At 34.3% G+C, this 24,014-nt stretch overlaps 1 long non-coding RNA gene across 2 annotated transcripts in view; it reads left to right on the top strand.

Moving 5' to 3' along the window:
* LOC112657291 (uncharacterized) overlaps positions 1–24,014 on the top strand; it is a 125,798-nt gene that overhangs the window by 86,653 nt on the left and 15,131 nt on the right. Inside the window, exon 5 of one of the 2 annotated variants that reach the window (XR_004818222.2) lies at positions 7,156–7,308. The exons of the other annotated variant lie outside the window; for it this stretch is intronic. This is a non-coding gene — a long non-coding RNA (uncharacterized LOC112657291). The remainder of the gene's footprint in view (positions 1–7,155; positions 7,309–24,014) is intronic. 2 annotated transcript variants of the gene reach the window in all.

The following is a 24,014-nucleotide window of genomic DNA, read 5'->3' as shown; positions in this document are numbered from 1 at the left end:
TCACGTGGAGTCTCCCTGTTGGTCATCCAGGGACATCAACTCACCTTGTAGATGTCCATATCCTCAGATTCTAAAAAAATGCTTGCTGCATTGAAGCCTAGGGTCTGTTCCTCCACTGGTGTGTTTGTTTATAAAAAATATTTACTACACCTGCACTGATTTATACTGAGGAGGGGACACCTGGAACCCCAAGAAGCAGGTGGAGTACCCATACACACCGAAAAGCCTTGCTGCTATTCCTCTCTCCTTTTATAAAATTGTTTATCTCCCCCAAAATTCAAATACTTCACCCAGGCGAAAGGGGAGCTCTTTAAGATTTATATAGCTAATGACTCCTTAACTAAGTTGTACCTAATTTTTGTAGAAATTCCAGACACACATTTAAAAATTGTATCATTAGGACAGCCCAGGTGGCTCAGCGGTTTAGCGCCACCTTCAGCCCAGGGCCTGATCCTGGAGACCTGGGATGGAGTCCCACGTGAGGCTCCCTGCATGGAGTCTGCCTCACCCTCTGCCTGTGTCTCTGCCTCTCTCTCTATGTGTGTCTTTCATAAATAAATAAATAAATAAATAAATAAATAAATAAATAAATAAATAAAATCTTAATAAATAAATACATACATACATACATACATAAATACATAAATAAAAATTGTATTATTAAATCCAGGTGTTTATATATTTTAGTTGTATGGATATATATATATATATCCATACAACTAAAATAAAACTTGAAAATTTCTAGACAGTATTAAGTTTCAGCCTTTCCTCCTTATTTTTCCTTCTTTCTTTCTTGTGTCTTGTATCCCTTCTTAATTTTTCCCTACCCGCCCCTCCATATTTCCCCTTATGACATAATGAATTATGAAGTTGGGAGGGTACTCCAGTTTTTAAAAAACAAGCATGTAAGTTATTATTAATACTCATAGGCCCAGATAAGGGAATATGTCAGGCATAGAGAAAGGTAAAAAATTATAATCCAAATGTTAAATAAGTGCTTACCATTGTCTTGGAAATATTCATTATTTTATTTTATTTTATTTTATTTTATTTTATTTTATTTTATTATTTTATTTTATTTTATTTTAATTTTATTTTTAGATTATTTATTTATTTGAGAGATAGAGTGAGAGAGCAAGCATGTACACATGAGCTGGAGGGAGATAGCGGGAGAACCCAAAGCAGTATACTACACTGAGCACAGAGCCCAATATGGGGCTCGATTTCCCATTTCCAACTCTGAGCCAACATGAAGAGTTGGATCTTTAACTGACTGAGCCACCCAAGGTGCCACTCATTATTTTAAATAATATAAAATAACACATGTGAAAGTTTTTATATCTCTAATATACCACTAGCTTTTTTTTATTGTTATTATTCTTTACCCATGTTTACGATTTTGCTAAACAAGAAAATGCTAGCTAATTAACCCTTTAATGGATATATAAACATTCTGACGGGTGACCAGCTGGTTCGGTTGGTGGAGCATGTTATCCTTCATCTCAGGGTTGTGAGTGCCAGCCCCACATTAGTGGAGAGATTACTTAAAAATAAGATCTTAAAAAAAATACTGAACATTCTTTCAGTATTTGTTTTCCTAATGAATGTATGGTTCATTATGTTTCTAGAAATTACTTGATCACTTCTATGACTCATGATTGCATTTGAGCTGTTTTGTCAGTTTATGAAGCCATAAGAAATGACCCTCTATTAGTTGGGTTTCACAGCATGACTATAGCTGGTGATATACATATGTACATAAATATGCATATGTATACATGTATACAATATACATGTGTATACATATGATCTATATCATATATATGTGTATATATATCATTGTATATATAAATACCATATATATGTGTATAGTTATATATATAATCATGATGAAATATTGTGCATATTAATATATTCAGTTATATAGCCAAAGGAATTAACATATATAATTAAGGGCCCTGATCAGTTGAATTTGAGTTCATACAAAGGGAAATTATTCTGAGAAGGTCTGACCTAATTAGTTGAGGTTTTTAATCACTTTCCCACTGGCTTGGGAGAAAGTAAAGAGCCATGTTGTGAGAACAGGAAGCCACAAAGCAAAGACCTAAGAGAGGCCTCTAGGAGCCAAGAGCATTCCCTAAGAGCCGAGATGAAAACGGAGACCTCAGACACACTGCTACAATAATCTAAAGTCTGTCAAGAACCAGTGATCTTGCAAGATAGCCTCAAGCCTCAGGTGTTATCACAGCCCCAGCTGACACCTTGATTTCAGCCTGGTCATAACTCAAATAGAGAACCGAACTAATCCATGCTTTGCTACCCAAGCTGATTGTCTGTATTTCTAATATGATAATATCACCCTACATTAATTATAAAATAATTGCTATGTCTTATGAATGGAGTGTCTCTTTTATCAATATCATTATTTCCATATCTCCTTTTAATCCTCAAGCATGATTTCTGTTAATTCTTTAAACATATACATTATATAATGCCATGAAGTCTTTGTCTGCTAAGTCTATCATCTCATCCCCTTCAAAGCATTTTCTATTGCCTTTCTCCCCTGTGGATGGATCACACTTTCCTGTTTCATTAAATGTCCCATAATTTTTTGTTGTTGTTGAAAATTGATCATATTAAGAACTCTTGGGGTGCCTGGGTGGCTCAGTCAGTTAAGCATCTGCCTTTGACACAGGTCATAATCTCAGGGTCCTGGGATCAAGCCTAGGGAGTTGGGCTCTCTTCTCAGTGGAGAGTCTGCTTTTCCCTCTCCCTCTATAATCTCTGTTACTCTCTCTCAAATAAATAAATAAAACATTTTAAAAAGAGTAAGAAAGAAAGAAAGAAAGAAAGAAAGAAAGAAAGAGAAGAAAGAAAAAGAGAAAGAAAAAAGAAAGAAAAAGAAAGAAAGAAAGAAAAAGAAAGAAAGAAAGAAAGAGAAAGAAAAAGAAAGAAAGAAAGAAAAGAAAGAAAGAAAGAAAGAAAGAAAGAAAGAAAGAAAGAAAGAAAGAAAGAAAGAAAGAAAGAAAAAGAAAGAAAGTCTGGAGGCAGATCTGACACTTCTACCAGAGGTGATTGTTGTTCTTTGCTTGGTCATTTGTTTATTTATTTAGTGACTTGGCTAAACTAATTCTGTGAAATATTTTCCTAACAAAATGTGCAGTCTTTCCTGTCCCTGCTTGGATTTTCATCCTTTGTTTTTATCTTTTAATTTAGCTACCTAGACATTGCCTGTGTCAGCACGATCTACCTAGTGATCAAAGGTTGGGCTTGAGCTTGCTAGTCAGATATTTACCTATTAGCATTCTACATATATACATATTTATGTGGGCTTGTAAGACACTTTCAGGTTTCAGTGAATTTATATGTTGGTTTATGCTTCCCATTTAGATGGAAATTTTTAGGTTGAGTGTTCACTCAGCTTTCTTGAGAAGCTTCAGTCTTGGGTACACACACAGTCCTCTAGAATGCCAGGAATATGTGTAATTTTATTTTTGAAGCTAGTTTCCTAGGAGTTACCTGTGAGTCACAATAGCTTATTGAGCAAGTGTTTGGTTAGAGGTTTCATTTAAGCCCCCTTTGCCTGTGAAGCTTCTACCCTGTGTTTAAGGGTCTGTGTGAAGTTGGGTAATGCTTTCAGGTCTGACCCGTGTGCTGCTCCGATCCTTGCTGAGCAGGTGCAGCTTATCACAAGTGTATAGTGTTTCTGACTCTCAGGGTAGACCGTGATCCCAGGAGGGTTCTTCTTGGCTGTTTCCTTTCTACTAAAGTTTGGTTCTTTCTACAAAACTTCTGCTAGTCTACCATTTTGCTGGCATTGGGAAACTAGCACGTTCTTCTTTTCTTCTTCATTGCTTTCCATCAAGAACTCTAGATTCCAATAATGCCCTGAGGCCTGGGTTTCTCCACCCAGTTCTCATAAACTCAGTACCCTCAGGCAGAGTCTTGGAGTCCTTCATGTGCTTTCACCCTAGGCAAAATCCCTGAGTTCCAGCTTGGAGCTGGGATAAGACAAGAACCTGCTTTACTTGGACTGACACGCTTACTCCCTGAGAGCCATTGAGAAGGAGGGATGTCTGTTTTGTCTACTTGGAATCTCCACCCTAAGAGACAGCTGGGCTGTGAGTGATTGGGGAACTAAGTAATATTGCCCTACAGCCCCTGAAGTAAAGTTTTCACCCTATGAGTAGAGATTAGTAAAAGGAGAGTCTATAGTTGGGGGCTGGATTAGCAGGAAGGTGGGGAAACAATATTCCAGTCCTCCTGGTGTGAAACTGTAATCCTAAACTTGGAGCTGAGAGAGTAAGGAGCCCCTCTTTCTGTTGCTGTATATGACCCAGTTAGACCTGTCACATGGAGCTGGGAGGGGAAGCAGATTAGAGAGTAGGTTATTTATTTCACCATTCTAACAAAGATTTAGTAGATTTCCTCAGGTGAATGTTTCTCCATTTGGACAATTTGGACTTTAAGTGATTAAAAAAAAATCTTCACCATTTAAATTGCTGTTTGGGGGCCACCTGGGTGACTCACTGGTTGAGTGTTTGCCTTTGGCTCTGGTCGTGCGTGGTTCTGGGATCCTGGGATCGAGTCTAGCATCAAGCTCTCCACAGAGAGCCTGCTTCTCCCTCTGCATATGTCTCTACCTCTCTCTCTGTGTCTCTCATGAATAAATAAATAAAATCTTTAAAAAAAAATACCATTTTGGTGGGTAGAGGATCTGCCAAGTTCCTTACTCAGAAGTCTCATTTTCTGAATGTCTTTTTTTTTTTTTTTAAAGAGTTTTGATAAAGAGACTTATGGTCTAGCCTTTTTCTCCATTGCTCTCCCAGCCACGGCCCTCACATGCACCAACACCACCATCTCCATGCAATCAGCCATGCACATTTCCTCCACAGCCCACCTGGAAAGCTGAATCTTTACTATACACATAGCATTCAGTCTGTTGCATGAGCCTGTCACTTATGAACCAGAGGAACCTGCCTCCTCCTGGTCTTAACAGTCGTATATTTCAACCAATCCAACCACAGCTATATGCATTGCATAGCCTCCATTATTTTCTTGATTACTTTTGGAATTAGGAGTAACAGTGAAAATCATTAACATTAAACATTCCAATCATATCAGTTCTTCATACAAGCTTTCTGCTTTCCCCAAACTGTCTAACCTAAAACACAAGAAAGACTATTCAGAGCCTAAGTTACTCTGTCCATCTGTTTCCCTTCCATGTTTAAAAGGCCACTGTGCTCTGAATTGCTCACTTAAAATAAACTTTTCACATATTTTTTCCTCTCTTCTGTCAGCTATTTAAAAGGTTAGTGGCATATTTTTCTGTCTTCAGACCATCATTACCTACTCAGTCTCTACAAATTCTTCCAGATACATCTCCTTGGCTACATTTCTCCCAGCTGCCTTTCAGAATATGTCCATGTCTTTGTACGATGCCGAATATGTTGAATATATTTAATGCTTTAGAGTTTTGTCCTATAATTTAAAAAATCTATTTATTTCCTTAAGATTTTTAACATTCCAAGAATATGATTCTCTTTACACTTTCTTGCGGTTAATGTACAATTAGCAATACCAGGATACACATTACATTGATTGCTAATGTTAGTCGAATAGCTAAGTAGGGCTCATGGAGGAAAACAATAGAAAGTCATGTTGTGCTATGTCTCAGAAATCACTTGCCTTCTAATCTTTGGAAACTCTGTTATTTAAGGAAAATCAGCATATTGTCGTTAAGAGGTCTGAACTATAGTCCCAGAAAAGCTTCCTTCAAATTTAATTAACATTTTTTGGAAGACTCTTACATGCATTTTATTAGTTTTCTGGCTTTGGACAAGTTACTTAATGTCATTGAGCCCATATTTCCACATCTACAAAATGAAAAATCTGGACACCGTGATTTCTAAAGATCCCCTCCATACTAAAGTTCTTTCCTTTCAGTACACTAGAAACTCTCCAATTATGGTTGACCGTAATTGACTTGCTGATGTCAGAACCTGGCTTGGTTGATAATAGAATGGTTGTCACTGCCAAGTCCCATCCCTGTGGTTGAGTGTCCTTAGGAGAAGTCCATATTTGGAGGCTTTCTGTATGACTTGCTCATAGATGGCTATCCCAACCCTTAAGGAAGGTGGGACTCCATTGTCAGCAACTCCTTCCTAATATATAAGCCAAATCCATGTTTCAAGAATTCCATAAAATTGAAATTAAGTTCAGATCAGACACATTCTATACTATTCAAAGAGAGTTTTAAAAATATACCTAAAAGTTTTAATATATCACAATTTGCTTATCTCACCCCACCCCTTACTTCTACCACACACAGCCTTTTCAATATGTCCAAGGCAGTGTTATCCAGTTTGAAACTGGGAGTAAAGGGGGTGGTCGAGGAGCCTGGAGCCAAAAGCAACACTGAAACTAATAAGAAATCCCAATTTGTCAAGTCAATGTAACTGTTTGCCAAACAATGTTTTAAATGATTTAAATATCCCAGTGTGTATTATAGACCAGTTCTCGAGTTATGTTAACCTACACACTGACAAGTTATGTGGATTTTCATGTACTAATTTACAAACTCCCCAAGAAAGAACTAAAGAATATATGTATCTTTTCATTCTTTACAAGGAAGTTATAGAATTATTTTCCTGACAACACACATGATTTGGTAACCACATCAAGCCAAAACATATCTACCCTATTACCCTCCCTATCAGGTTACATTGAAAATGTTCTCCTTATAACACTCAATAAACAGTCTCATATGTGCACCATAAACCTTTGTTATATGTGCCAGATTGAGAAAGAGCAGAGGAGCTCTGTGGAAGGTCTTTCAGTCCCAGGCTGTTTGCTCATAGTTCAGTTGGAGGATGAACTACAATATTCAGGAGGGGGATTAATGAGTTAAACAACGTTATTTGCCCAGAAGACTCATAGTGCTATATGCCAGTTTGAGCTACAAGGTGAAAGACCAGAAATTACAACTGGCAGCCTCATTTGAGTAGGTAATGAGTGAGCTGTGATGGTTCATTACTCATTGTGATAGAGATTGGTTATAATATGTAAGCTGCTTTATTAGGTGTCAATCTTATGGGACTTAGAGACATTTTCTAAGGGAGGACCTCTATTCTGACTTGTCCTGTGCTTATTCAGGAATAGTAGGAACAGCCATCACTTCGTTTGGAAATGAGATCTCTGCTAAAGACATGAAGGAATTACCTGGACGTTGAGATCTTCTTGATCAATTTGGCACATCATCTAGGGATATGGTGATATATGCTGACCCCTTAAACTGGGTCATAAGATGTAAGTAGAGAAATGAGATACAAATTTTTTTGGGGGGTCTGAGATATAGTTGGTTTTTAGTAAAATTATAAATAGTCAAGGACATGGTCTGGCTCCATTCAACAAGTATTTTATGTTTGTATTTTTAGAGGAGGGGAGGGGCAGAGACAGAGAGAGAATATTAAGCTGGTTCCATACCCAGCACAGAGTCCAATGCAGGGCGTGATTTCACAATCCTAAGATCATGACCTGAGCTGAAATTGAATTGGATGCTTAACCAACTGAACCACCCAGGTACCCCTCAACAAATTTTTTTTTTCAACAAATGTTTTTAAGTACTATTTTCTGCCAGGCATTCCAATATCTTCATATATAATTTTCACATATAAATGTACATATATGTACATATATATGTAAATTATATGTACATATATATGTACAATGTTCATTCATTCTCTCTCAAAGTTGAAAGAAAGGCAGAAGAGAGAAAGAAAGATTATTTGTTCATTTCTGGAAGCAAAATAATAACCAATGGGATCAACATTGAAAAGGATAGCATGGAGGAAACATTGATATGCAGAGAAAATTCAGATAAAATCTGGTGGTGAGAAAAATAAATTAAGCATGGTGTGGTAGTGAAAGAGAAGAAATGCCTCAAGCTAGGGAAGAAAGTGATAACTTAAAACATGTTATTGAGTTTTTCAGCCTCCTAGAAGGATAGAGTGCTTCTGAAAATTCTCTCAAGTCCATCAACCACCCAATAAAAAAACCTTGATTAAATTTTTGTTTTTCACCTTAGAATGAAGAACCTTTAGAATTGATAAGTGTCCCTGAGGCATTCTGGCTGTAGTATCTGCAAGGTCAGAAATTAACTGATTTATTCAACTGTTTTGTGAGTATAGTCAGAGAGAATTCTAAAATTGAAAAAATATATATTTTTGTTGTTTATATCTTAAGGTAACTGTATTTACACAAAGCAAGTGACAAATGTCTGACAGATAATACAGAGTAAAAGTCCAGAATAAAGCATGGGAACATAGCACCTAAATCAGATGTCAACAACCTATAAGGCTTTGGAGTATAGTACATACCACCCTAAGCAAGGACATTTGAGGGCTTTAATAAAAGTACCAAAATAATAGTTATGGCAGTAGAAATGGAAGCATAGCAACCAGACTAAGAGATGATCAAGTGGGGAGGTCCTATTGGAGAGTTGGTCATCCAGAAATACTGGATATTTCCAGTAAAGGAGAACTAATTGAGTTAGCTCTAGTTAGCAATTGTTTCATCTGTTATTAAGCAGGACTCTCTCCATAAAATATATCCATGAATCTTTACTATGGTCTCTGGAATTATAGAGAATAAATAAATGCCTTCTTCAAAAATTCATAAGTAACTTTTGTTGTGCATTTCAACATTGAAATGAGTGAACCCCCCTTCATTTTTGTTCCTCTATTTTCTGATTCCCTCTCCTCCAATCTAAATGCTCTCTCACACTTTACCAGACATCCATATATCCCATTTCTTCCTGATTTCTGAGTTCATCTTCCCTCTGCCATAGAAGAAGATTTGATTCTATCAATTACATTTGCAATGAATCTCAGTTCTAGTTGAACAAGGATTTTAAGACACTAATAAACCATGTGCCTATCTTCTTCAGACTCTTTCTCTTTTTTGTCACTTGAGGAGTCAGCACAATGAGAAACACTAAACTGTTGCTTCCATTTTGTGAGTTTAACTATCACCAAGTATGGAAGATCACCATAGGGTGGACATATATCTCCCAAAACCAGAAACCTCCATCACAGAGGTTGTCTTAGTCATAATAGGCTGATAGCTAACACAAACAACCTGAAAATCCTAATAGCTTAAAGGGAAAAACACTAAGTTTTTAGAACAAAAATGTTTGGTTTTCATTCAGGTCACAACTCTAATGCAACTGGTAGGGGAGCCAAGGCTCCAGTGGGTCATTCAGGAGCCCAGGATTTTCATCATTTTCCCTATCAGCTGCTGGTGCTTTACACTTCTTTACATTTTTTTTTCTGTATCTAGACTGGAAACAGTTTTTCCGAGCGTCATTCGTCATTTTTATCCGCATTCCATTGCCAAGAACTCAGTAACACATCCTCATTTATCCAGAAAAGAGAGATCAGGAAATAATTTGGCTGTATGCCTAGGAAAAAGGGAAATCAGTCTGTAGTCTCTGCCCCAGAGGCTTATATATTGGTGTATTTAGATAAGACTGGGCAGAAAAAGAGACGAAAGCAAATGAAGACCATATATAATGGGGCTTTTGATTCAGAACCAGTGATTCATACATAAGTGTACATTTATGCTATATGTATTATGATACTCATGAAATTAGGTAAAAATGAGACTGTCCTTCCTATATAGACAGATAGCTTGTTTTGAACTGCTTCCCCTACACCTATGACTATTCTAGCACATAGTAGGAGATCCCAAAAAGTCGTTAAGTAAATTGGCACATAGTGCAGAGCTAACAAAATTAAAATAAAGGCCTACGTGGCCCAGTTATGACAAAGTAATGTTACTTGACATTTATGTGTATTACTTACCTTTATGTCTAATTAACATATAGGCAATAAAGATGAAGAGTTTAATTATATACTACACAAATTAACATACTATAGTTTATTTGATTTCAACAGTAAATCCTATAAAAATGTACTCAATCTTTCTGGTTTGATTATTTATAGAGTCCTCTGGATTGACGGGTATAGTGGACAAAACATAGCAAAGTCAGCAGGGATTTAATTAAATTTACTATGCAGAATATACATTGGAGCTGATTGTTTTGTACCTGCCAATCACAGAACAATATTCCATGAGAAGAAGGAAAAAAAAATGACAAATTCAGCTGCTGACATTTTGCTTAAGACTGGCCTAGATGCCTCTACTTCAGATGTTTCATGCATATGGTCAGCACTTGATGTCAATGTGTTCCTACAAAAACTACCACAATCTAGTCTCCATATCATAAAAATGTTACTAAAGGACTGAATATTCTAAAATCTTACCAGCTTCATATCTTTCTATCCCCCAAAATACAATGTTTTTCATTCTGGCTAAATCAAATAGTTTGAGTAGTGGCTTTAATTTTCTTTTTCAAGACAGTTATCATAATATTTTCAGGGGATTGGGTAAGAGAACTAAGAAACTTGCAAAGGTTAAGACGTTTAAATTACAAAATAGTGTACATTTGTCAAATATCATATTCTGTGTATATGAAAAATATTCATCACAAAATAATTATATGTATTGGCAAATTGTTATATTTTGCATATATTCAAATGTGTGCACATATTTATTAGTTTGAACAATACAAAATCAGTCATATTTGATTACCTTTTAATGTATAAAAATGGTAATTTCATAGGGTCCAATCCAATATACACCCATGTACACATACCCATTTTTTTCTCTCACAACATTATCTTTCCATCAGGAATGGCCCAGCCAGATGGATTCATTCAACTCAAATTAGTGGTAAAGAGAGACAGACTCTTAAAATTGCATTATTTTATGCTGACAGAACTCTTTTGAAGAACATTTTTCTGCTGAGCTTGTGTGAGGACCAAATTCTGTGTCCATAAGTTATTCTGACTTGTTATGTGTTTTTGAATCCGCACCCCCCCTCATTTTCTATGTCTAACTGACTCAGAAATACCACTAATGATGCAGTAAATTTATCCAAAAAATTTCATAATAACCACCATTCGTTTGGAGATTTGTGACAGATTTTTCGGGAGAAATATCCTTTCCAGTTGTTAAGGATTGCCAAAGTCTTTCCCAGTAATTTCAGAGATCTTTTAGGCACACCTCCCAGTTAAATTGTAAGGTAGGAAAAAGTGAGAAAATAAGTCTCAGCTACCAGAGGAAATGTTGTTTTCATACTTGAATATACTGATTAAGTGTTTTGAAGAAAATGTTTCTGTGAAGAGTTTCTGTAACAAAATGTCACACAAGATTTCTAGGGCTAGTAGAAGATACCAATTTTAAAACAAGATGTTTGGTGTGGACTGAGTGTATGTCCAAAATTCATATGTTGAAGCTCCAATTCCCAATGTCACAGTAGGTGGAAGTTGGATTTGTGGCCTTTGAGAGATAATTAGGTCAGAGGGTGGAACATTCATGTATGGAATTGGTGTACTTCTAAGAAGAGACATGGGAGAGATCATCTCTCTTTTGCATATGAGGATATAGCAAGAAGTCAGTCATCATGCAAGGAAGGGAGCTCTCGCCAGACACCAGCTCTGCTAGAGTCTTGATTTTAGACTTTCCATTCTCCAGAACTGTGAGAATTGATGTTTATTTAAGCTGCCTAGTCTGTGGTATTCTGTTATAGCAGCCCAAACTAAGGCAACATCCCTTTAAATTTTATTTACCCTCAGCTCCTTAAAATCAGGAGCTAGTAGCTAAGAGATAATTTGTACATGAATCACCGAATGAAATCATGGAAGATAGTCGACTGATCCTCTTCCTCTGGACTCATAGTGTCACTTTCATTGTGTTCAATTTTGTTTTTGTTCAGTCTGGGGAGATACACAATGAAAAATGCATTCCACCAAAACAACAAACAGAAAACAATCCAACATTAAGAATTATAAAGTCATAAAAAAAGAATTATAAAGTTGTAATGCTTCCTTTTTAAAATATTTTCTTTTCTAAATACTTTCACCAAGAACTTTTCCCCACTATATTAATTTGTAAAATTTTGGATGTAGTTGTCCATACATATTATGAACTCACTGTGGTTTCTCTAGTGCTTCTGCATGTCCCTTTTCCTCTTAGAGAACATATTGTGAAAATTATGTTTAGTCAATATTTCCTTTTTTCTTTCCATTTGGTCTTTGAACACAGAAATTTTGTCTCTGCACTAAAACGGCTCACGTCAAAGTGAGCATCAGCTTCTATGTTGCCATACCAATGGTCAAATTCAGGTTGAAATTGTAGTCTTCCATTCAGTCACAAGAACTTTCTTTTCACAGTTTTTAACCAATATAATCAGACAATATGAAACTGATGATGGGATATTAATTTAATTAAACTAATTTATCTATTTTAAAGGTTTTATTTACTTATTCATGAGAGACACAGAGAGAGAAGCAGAGACATAGACAGAGGGAGGAGAAGCAGGCTCCATGCAGGGACCCCAAAGTGGAACTAGATCCTAGGACTCCAGGATCACACACTAAGCTGAAGGCAGATGCTCAATCACTGAGCCCCCCAGGTATCCCTGGAATTTTAATTTAAAAAGTAGTTTAATCAAATGTGTTGTGGTTGTTGAAATTTGCCTGGCAATCTTTCATTTCATTGTTGGACTAGTGACAAATTTCATATATGAAACTAGTTCATTAGAGAACTTAGATTTTACTGGGTGCTAAAGTCAAATTTGCAGCTAGAATGAGTCTTTACTTCAGGATAAAATGTATTTTTCACCATACATTGCTCCTCATCTACTTATTGATATATAAGAAGACCTCTAGAATATCTAAAAATGGAGGGGGGAGTATTTCTAATGGCATATAAATAATTCCCTGAGAATGTTACTTGTTATTTTATACCCGAGGAAGTGTCTTTATACTTGTATATTATTTCTTTTTAAAATTATTTTTATTTTTGTATATTATTCTTGAGTCAAATATTTTAAATCGATTAGAAATAATTTTTATGGGATTTAAGTCTAAATTCATCAGGACCTGAATAAAGTAATAAGAAAACCTGGAGTCACAGAATTTTCATCTTACTTATAAAAACTCAAGGTTCAAACAATAGATTGAATAAAGTTATTATGTAATAAAAATTTGCCTAAACTTTAAATGAACACATATTGGGATTCAATATTACCAGTTTGGATTCTAATTTTCTTTTTTTTTCTTTTTTTTTTTGGATTCTAATTTTCAATCAGTTATTTAAAATTATTTTGCATAGGATTTCCTAAATGGACTCACTCTATGACGTATGCTGAGGTTTTATCACTTAAGTTTTGTGAGGTGTCATATTTTCAAAAAAAAAGTGAAAAACACAAAACACAAGACATAATATAATAAACATCCATATTGCCACCACATAGTTAAAATCATGATAATATTTTTATCATCATTGTTTTAAGACAGTTTTAAAAGATAATAATTACTTGTTCATAAAATTTAAGTATTTTTGGCCCTCAACCAATGAAGTCACATGCTCACTATACTTAGTACTTTAAAAAGAACATTTAAGAATTCACATAAAGCATATTTTACTGTATATATATGTGTATGTGTGTACACAAAACTATTTTTTGAGTTTTTCTCTGTTATTTCATCCAGTCCTTTTGTAGTATTGCATTATGTAAAACTGGGCTATCCTTCTATCAGATATTTAATTCATTTCAATGTTTCACTATCTCAGTGTCCCATTAATCTTAGGTACCACAAATTGGTCTCCAGAGAAGTTACCATAAATAAGAGAAAAACTCTGAAGAATAAGAAATTGAAATAAAATGATAAAGGAAGTCATACTAGACAAATATGAACCAAAAGAACAGTAAAATAGCAGTCTTAAAATCTGTTCGAATAAAATTTGAGGCAAAACTATATCATATGGGAAAGAGAACAGTAATATATAATGGTAAAGGAAACAATAGAGCAAGAAGATATATCCATCATAAACAGATATACAACTAATAATAAATTTCTACAATATATCATACAGAGAGAAATATATAAGTCATCAGATTTAATCAGTCAAGCAGACAAATATAAGCAGAAATATTGAAAATCTGAAAAATAGCATTAATAAACCCAAGCTATTGCATACACAAGACACAGAAATATTCTTCTCAGGAACACATGAAATATTAAGGAAACTAGAATATGTTTAAGGTGACAAAGGAAGCTTTAATGGATGCTAAAGAATTCCATAGAGATGATATACGCCCAAGATATTGCAAAAAAATACTGGAATCAGAATGGGAAGAGTAGCTTCCATTTTTTTATATACATAAGAAAATCAAATTACCATTTTTAAAATAAAATATGGTTTTAAATGTATTCAAAGGCATAATTAAGAGACAATTAGGATTAAATTAATTTTTACACATCATAATTTATGAAACTCAGTTAAGCCAGTGTTTACAAAACCTTAAAGATTTAAATATATTTATTACGAAATAGAAAAGGTTACACCAAAAGCTAGAAGTTACCGAGGAATAAACATAATAAGAAGGTAAAGGATCTGTACTCTGAAAACTATAGAACCCTTTTTTTTTTAAATTTTTTTTTCTATAGAACACTTATTAAAGAAATTGAAGAAGACACAAAGAAATGGAAAAATGTTCCATGCTCATGGATTGGAAGAACGAATATTGTTATGTCTATGCTACCCAGAGCATAGACATATTTGATGCAGTTCCTATCAGAATACTATCAACATTTTCAACAGAGCTGGAACAAATAATCCTAAAATTTGTATGGAACCAGAAAAGACCCCAAATCGCCAGAGGAATGTTGACAAAGAAAACCAAAGCTTATAGCATCACAATTCTAGACTTCAAGCTGTATTATAAAGCTGTAATAATCAAGACAGTATGGTACTGGCACAAAAACAAACACATGGACCAATGGAACAGAATAGAGAACCCAGAAATGGACCCTCAACTCTATTGTCAACTCATCTTTGACAAAGCAGGAAATAATATCTAATGGAAAAATGACAGTATCTTCAAATGGTGTTGGGAAAATTGGACAGCCACATGCAGATGAATGAAACTGGACCTTTTCCTGACACTATACACAAAAACAAACCCCAAATGGATAAAAGACCTAAATGTGAGACAGGAATCCATCAAAATCCTAGAGGAGAACACAGGCAGGAATCCTTTTTACCTCAACCACATCAACTTCTTGCTAGATATGTCTCCAAAGGCAAGGGAAACAGAAGGAAAAATGGCCTATTTGGGACTTCATCAAGACAAAAAGCTTTTGCATTGCAAAAGAAACAGTAGACAAAACCAAAGACAACATAATGGGAGAAGATATTTACAAATGTCTTATCAGATAAAGAGTTAATATCCACGATCTTAAGGAACTTCTCAAACTCATCACCCAAAAAATGAATAATCCAGTTAAGAAATGGGCAGAAGAAATGAACAGACATTTCTCCAAAGATGACAGACAAATGACCAACAGACACATGAAAAAATGCTCAACATCACTCAGCATCAGGGAAATACAAATCAAAACCACAATGAGATACCACATCACACTAGTCAGAATGGCTAAAATTAACAGTGAGGAAACAATAGATGTTGGTGACAGCATTGCAAAACGGGAACCCTCTTACACTGTTGGTAGAAATGCAAGCCTGTACAGCCACCCTGGAAAACAGTATGGAGGTTCCTCAAAAAGTTAAAAATAGAGCTACCCTACAACCCAGCAATTGCACCCTAAGTATCCACAGGACACAAATGTAGTGATCTGAAAAGGCATCTGCACCCCAGTATTTCTATCAGCAAGGTCCATAATAGCCAAACTGGAAAGAACCCAAATGTCCATTGACAGATGAATGGATTAAAAAAAAAAAAAAAAGATGCGGTGTATATATACAATGGCATATTACTCAGCTATCAAATAGAAATCTTACCAATTCAATGATGTGGATGGAACTAGAGGGTAGCTAAGCAAAATATATCAATCAGAGAAAGACAGTTATCGTATTCTTTCACTAACAGTGGAATTTAAGAAACAAAACAGAATTATAGAGGAAGGGAGAGAAAAATAAAATAAGACAAAATCAGAAAAGGAGACAAACCATAAGAGACTCCTAACTATAGGTAACAAACTGAAGGTTGTTGGAGGCAAGGGGGGTGGGAGGATGGGGTAACTAGGTGATGGGCGTTAAGGAGGGCACTTGATGGAATGGGCATTGGGTGTTATATGCAACTGATGAGTCCCTAAGCTCTACTTCTGAAACTAATAATACACTCTGTGTTAATTAAATGAATTTAAATACAATAACATTTTTAAAATCAAAAAGAAACAGGAAATAGAATAGGTTAAAAATAAGCTGAACATTTTGACTTGGGGGCAAATCCTTCCCAAAAGGAAACAACAAGATGTAGTGTTCAATAAAATAGAGATTAAAGGTAGTTTATAAATTTAATCAAATTAATAGTAAGTCCTTTTATTAATAGTAAGTTCTTATACGTACTTTTTAAAAAGGATTTTATTTATTTATTTATTCATGAGAGACACAGAGAGAGAGACCGACACAGGCAGAGGGAGAAGCAGGCTCCCTATGGTGAGCCTGACGTGGGACTCCATCCCAGGATGCCAGGATCAAGATCTGAGCTGAAGGTAGATGCTCAACCACTGAGCCACCCATGTGTGCCTGTGTCTCTATATACTTAATCACACCTTTAACAAGACTGATTAAGAAAAAAGAAAAGAAGATGCATGTAATTAATGTACAGATTTCAAAAAGGCGATGGCTATATATACACAACGGACATCAAAAATATTATGGAACAATATAACTAATGCGCCTTGGAATCAGATAAATTAAATTAATAGAAAATACAAAATATTTTCAAAAAGCAATAAAGACCTTGAATAACAAAATCAGAAATTTTAAATAATTGTTGAAGACTTCTCCACCCCAAAATCTCTAGGGCCAGAGGATATTTGAGTTTCAAGAAACACTTTAGTTCTGTAACAAATAAATTGTTAGGAAGGAAGGAAGGAAGGAAGGAAGGAAGGAAGGAAGGAAGGAAGGAAGGAAAGAAAGAAAAGAAAGAAAGAAAGAAGAAAGAAAGAAAGAAAGAAAGAAAGAAAGAAAGAAAGAAAGAAAGAAAGCAAAAGTTATTCAATTCATTTTATGAGGGTGAAATAATCATGCTCAGACAGTGACAAAACTTCCACTTAATTTGTGTTTCTGTGTGTGTTTACATATAATTTGGTGAACAAATTAAAGAGTGTCAGAACAAAAGATGGGCCTCTGAAGGAACAAGTAGTCCAAGGTCTTCTATGACAAGTAAGTGTGTGACAAAATGGGGACGGATTGTGTTAGATTTAAAGAGGTTGAAGGAATATAAAAAATTATGCACCCTCCATTTAACTTTTTAACTAAGTGTCTAAATGACAAAAATCCTAAATAAAAATATTAGCTATGTAGGGATCCCTGGGTGGCGCAGCGGTTTGGCGCCTGCCTTTGGCCCAGGGCGCGGTCCTGGAGACCCGGGATCGAACCCCACGTCGGGCTCCCGGTGCATGGAGCCTGCTTCTCCCTCTGCCTGTGTCTCTGCCTCTCTCTCTCTCTCTCTGTGACAATCATAAATAAATAAAAATAAAAAAATAAAAAAATAAAAAATAATACAAATATTAGCTATTTAAATTCAAATATGTGATCAAATAAGTGTATGCATGGAACACAAGGATGTATCAAACAGAAGTATTATCAATGTAATTCATCACACTAATTAAGAGAAAAAGATCATAATTTTCAAAATCAATGACCAAAATTAATTTGGTAAAGTTTAATCACTATTTATAATAAAAACTCTTAGCACACAAGGATCAAAGGGGATTTCTTTAATTTATATATGACAGAAAATATTTTACACCTGAGAAAAATCTTTAGCTGGATAACTTTATTATCAAAAACAAGAGAAAAATGGTCCTTATCAATGTTGCTGTTTACATGGTATTGAAGGTTCTAGACAATGTCATTGAAAAGAAAAAAAGAAAAAAGAAACATTAATAATACATATGTGTTGAATGGAAGCAGCAAATACGTTTTTATTTGCAAAATGTTTATGATCATCTATTTCCAAAAATTAATATACTCTATAATCTGTTGAAACCAATAAGACAGTCCAGCAATTTTATCAAGTAAATAATCAGCCTAGAAAGTCAAGAGTGTTTCTTTACATCATCAAACACCAATGAAGAATTCTAAAAACAAGGTAGCATTTACATTAACTTAACACCAAGGAAAGCAAGTAATAATTAGCTAAGTATATACTATTCTCTATAGAGAAAAAATATAAACCCCAATAAAAAATTCTAAATGAATGAATGGGAAGATCATGCTTGCTCATGGATGGGACAATTCAATTAAGGCAGAGGCCAATTATTCCCAAAATATACTAATATAATGTGATCCAGTCAAATATTTTTAAAGAATTAGTAGTTGCACTAAAATATTAAATGAGTTAATGTAAGTCCACAAATAATTGAATGAATTTCATTAAAAAAGGCTGATGAAAAGATTTGTCTTATCAGATACCAACATACTTTAAATGATATTAACAGTAAACACAAACTGTAGTAGTTTTTGAGAATTATTAGGTAAATAGAAAAATGGAAGATACAGAGATCTCAGAGTCAGTGTTTATATAATAGAAACTTATATGATGAAAGTAATTCCAACATGTGAGGAAAGGAAGGACTGTTAATAGATGGTGTTGAAAATATGGTCTATTACATGGAGACAACAAACCCAACTAAACAAAAAAAGCAAAACAGAACTTGATCCTTGCTCAATGAAGGATTTGGATACGATAAAAGTTTAAGTATAAAAGGTGAAACTATAACATTAACAAACTATGAACAAATAATTTTGTGAGCTAGGGGTGAGGAAGTGCATCTTAAAAGTTCAAAATTACAAAATCTAAGGCATCACATGGGAAATGCAACATGTTGATTAGGTCAAAATCAAGGTATCTGTCCAACTATACAACAGGGTCATTGAATTAGTGGAATGAGGAATGATACTTACAATGCCTCAAAGTGACTTGTAAAATAAATGCTCACATATGTCCACAGGAGGATCCAATTAAAGATGTTTACTGTGGTATTGTTAAGAAGCATAGGCATCAGCTAAGAGTAATGCATTAAATGCCCATATAACAACACGGGTAAATCTTTTTATTTTTTTTAATTCAATTAGCCAACATATAGTAATACATCCTTAGTTTCACATGGGTGAATCTTAAACACAAAGTAAAGTGAAAAAAACAAAAAAGAAACATGACATTGGAGATAACACTATACCACTTAGACCTGTACCCATCATAACAGCATACATTTGATTAGTACGCAAGTAAAATGATAAGCATTGAAACTTACAGACAAGATGACCTCTATCTCCTCATTTTCCTGGGACAGCCTAGGTTATACATGTTTATGTATTTTCCTGTCCAATTTAGGTCTTTGTTGTTTTAGCAACAACAGCAAAAAAATAATTATTACTTTGAAATAAGCCAGGAGAGTTTTGGTAGACCTCTACTTTGTGATTCCAGACTCTGCCATGTATTCAACTAATAGTAAACACACACAAAGTAAATGGTTTTTATTTTAACACATGCTTAAATTTTATTTTATTTATTTATTTATTTTATTTTTATTTTTATTTTTTTTTTAAATTTTAAATCTAACCACATAGAGTCTGCATTCTTTTCCTTTTCCCAATCCTTTCCAAGTGAAAAATAGTACCCCCAGTTCCATTGCATCAAGATGAGCTTTCATTAAGAAATCAAGTGTATTCTGAAGTGCATTTAGGGAAACCTAATTCTTTCAGGCCTTGAACAATTATGAGAGAAGTATTAGACCATTCCTGTTCGATACTTAATGTACCAGCTAGATGTGCAGTGGCCTGAATTGTGGCTTATAAGATTTACAGAGCCATCGCTCATTCACTGTTTATGTCAGCAGAAACAAGAGAAATTATAAGTAGGGTGTACATGGAATACACATGTGTGAAATGGAGCCTGACCAGTCCCACTCTAGAACATACAGAGAGTAGTCTGAATGTTTCTGCTACTGAGGTGTTATCGATTATTGTATAGCAAATATCTACAACCACTTTTTAAACTTGTTTAGTAGTGTTTCTTGAGGACTTGGAAAAAATCTGTTAGGAAGAATGAACTCAAAAGTTAATGCTGGTATTTAATGAAAACTGAGGTACTTAATTCTAGCCTTTCAAGAAAGTTGAAAATGAATGTGTGACTTACACCAGTATTTGTTGGCATTTATCATTCACCATGGAAAGTATTCACTATGCCACTGACTACATGGAAACTAGTAGACACAAATCTGTTAAAGAAGCATTGGCCTCTATTTTAAAAGTCAGTAGTTGATATAAGGAGATTGTGTCCAAATATACGTATAGATGCAGACAGTAAGGACATATATTACTCTCTACAGCATGACTTTTCATTTAGATCTAAAGCTGTGGTTCTGCATTAATTTTATTCACTTTTTAATCTGAGTTTATATATAAAAGGTGAAGAAATAGCTATGAAGTGTTGGCTCCATTACCAGAAGTGATTTAAAACCAGTTAATTTCTTCCATATTTATAGTAGGGTCATATATTTTAAAGAGAAAGTTGGTTAATTTCACTAATGGCTTTATTTTTGTATTCTGTTCAAGAACTCAGAGCAAAGCTTTTGTTGAGTTTATTCTTTCAAAAGTGAATTCAGTGACATTATTGTACAGAATGCTATTATAAATTGAGTTTAAATGTTAGTTAGAAGGATATTTTGAGGAATATATTTATGAACTCAGAAACAGTAAATGTTAAGCAGATTCAAATAAAATTAAAACTGCAGCAAAAATGTATCATTTAAAAATGTTTAAAAAATAAATTGTAAACCGTATCCATATATTTGGGATAAAATTACTAAAAAAGCCTTAGCAACAAGAATACGTACCAAAGATTTATAGATTTGTAGGATGAAATCACAGAATAGTTGAAGTTTGGGTAAAAGACATAGATGGGTATTTCACAGTAAAGGAAAGTACACAGTACAGGTAAAAGACTTTACTGGGTATTCCACAGTAAAAAAAGGAATCACAACACCGTGGGAAAGTCATCTTTATTCCTGCCATATTGGAATACAAAGGAAAAAACTGTGATACCCAGAGTTAGTGAGGTTGCAAAGATAGTAGCAACAATATGTACCAGTTGGCACGCATAGGAATGTCTATAATTGAATTGTTTTTGTGAAAAAGCCCTGTTGTCTCTTAACCTAAGAATAGAATGAAAGGTGGTGGGTTACTATAATAAAATGCTACACGTTTTGAAAGCAAACGAACTAGAACCACATATATCAGCATGAATAAATCTCACAAATATAATAGCAGAATAAGCAAGTCATTGTAGAAGACATATGCCAGCCAGGCATGCGAAATATTCAAAATGAGAGACTATATTGTTTAAGAACTTGTACAAATCAAAAACAGGGCAGCCCAGTTGGCTCAGCGGTTTAGAGCCGCCTTCAGCCCAGGGCGTGATCCTGGAGACCCGGGATCGAATCCAGGTCCCTGGATGGAGCCTGCTTCTCCCTCTGCCTATGGTCTCTGCCTCTCTCTCTCTCTCTCTCTTTCTCTGTGTCTCTCATGAATGAATAAATAAAATCTTAAAAAAAAAATCAAAACCAAAACGAAAAAAAGATATCAAACAACGAATGCAAGCACAAAGCTTACCACTGAAACAAGAGATGACATCACAGAAGAAAGTAAATGCAGCTTCAACAGATTCAGTACCTCTGTATTCTGGATGAGGTGGAAGATGTACACTACGTGGAACATATATATAGCCGTTTACTATGATATTCTTTACACATTTTATAAAAACTTATAGTCTTTTGTATATTTTAGGTTTTAAAAAAAAAGTTTTACTGTTAAAATAAGAGTTAAGGAGATATACAAATTCAACATAAATAATAATCCTTGTACTTCCAAATATAAAAACTCTAAACATAAAAACAATGTTAAATTTGGGGACACGTATAAGTATTCACTTAAAAACACAAAGGACCAGAGTATTCAGAAAAGAAATGTAAATTAGTGAGCAAGAAAATTTTGTAAGAAAATTTTAGTCGGGCAGTCAGAAGATGATGAGAAAATGATAAAAAAAAAAAAAAAAAAACTTAAGAGATATGGAGATTATATGTAAGTAACCGAAAACATCCTCATACTGAGTCCCAGGAAATAAATTATGCACATATGAAAATATTTGAATAAGTTATAAGATATCCTCAAATTAAATAAATAATATTTAGTACTTAGTTGGCATTCCCATGTGACAGGTATTGTTCTAAGACCTATGCATATGTTAATTCATTCAGCACTCAAAAATCTACGTGGGGAAAGTATCATTAGCTACATTTACATAATAGCTAAAGAAGATAAAAAGCCACACATTTGATTATAATAGCCCCACAATTTGGACTCAGACAGTTTGCCTTGAGCCAGTACTCTTAATTATGAATGAATCAATGAGTGAAGGAATGAATGAATAAATTTGCTAGAAAATATCAAAGAAGAATCAAAGTGTATTTGTGTATTTTCTTAAGTTGATGAAGGTTATTCTCCGAAAACATACAACAGAGACTAAACTTAATGTGGCAACTTTATCTATCTATTTATTTATTTATTTATTTATTTATTTATTTATTTATTTATTTTTAAGATTTTATTCACTTATTCATGAGAGACACACAGAGAGAGGCAGAGAGGCAGAGACATAAGCAGAGGGAGAAGCAGGCTCCATGCAGACAGCCCGACTTGGGACTTGATCCCTGGTCTCCAGGATCAGGCACTAGGCTGAAGGCAGCACTAAACCGCTGAGCCACCCAGGCTGCCCCTAATATGGCAACTTTAGATATATTTCCTTTAAGATTAGGGACAAGGATGGCTAGTTATCAACTGTTTAATCGTTTATTGGAACTTCTCTATCATCACAACCAAGAAAAAGAGAGAGAGAGAGAGAGAAAGAGAAAGGGAGATGTATAGATAGAAAGGGAGATATAAAATTCTCAGTGTAAGCATACAATATTGTATTCTTTAAGAAAAACCACAAATTATTCCAAGTGCATAATCCAATGAGATTTCCAGATTCATGCATACCCCCCCAAAATTACTCATGTTTCTTTATAACGACAATGATCAAAAAGAAAACCAAGACATAATATATAATTTACAGTAAAACAAAAGTATTGGAATGTGTAATGATTGACTTAACAAGGTAGGCACAATATACATGTGGGGAATAAAAATTAAATAACAAATAATTATATACAAATGGGGATACATATGTTCATGAATATTGCAAGTTAATGATGTGGACATATCAATATATACAAATTAAATGTATGAATTCAAAACAATCTCAGTACTATTCTAGATATTTTTTATAAACTAAACTCATTTGAAATTTGTAAGGAAGGATATAAATTCACAAATAACAGGAGTGTATATTGTGATATACCAAAGCATATTGTAAAGAAATGAGAAACATTCCTGCAGGAACTGAAAATCACAAAAATAGAGATCTCTGGAGACCCTGGATGGTGGGAAATTAATATCTGATAGGATGGCACCACAAAAATTTGGAATAAAGTATGAACTGTTGGCAAATAAGTGATATTAGGAAAATTTATTCATGACAAAAATATATCAAACCAAATATCTACCTCTTTTTTGTGTACTGATACAGTCCATTTGAATCAAGCATTATATGTAAAAAGTTAATAGAAGAAAATATATGTGAATATTATTGTTACCAATAGGGAAGAGAATTTCTTCAAGAAGATCCAGATATCACAAGTCATAAGGAAAAAAATATGATGTGTATGTGATTCTCTTATAAATCAGGATTCCTATTCACATTAACATTAATATATATATTGATGGAGCATAGGAGTCTAGTCTTCTTTTTG

This window comes from Canis lupus, chromosome 8 (assembly GCF_003254725.2).
Source record: "Canis lupus dingo isolate Sandy chromosome 8, ASM325472v2, whole genome shotgun sequence".
Taxonomy (NCBI): Eukaryota; Metazoa; Chordata; class Mammalia; order Carnivora; family Canidae; genus Canis; species Canis lupus.
This window is presented reverse-complemented; position numbering and strand designations above follow the sequence as displayed.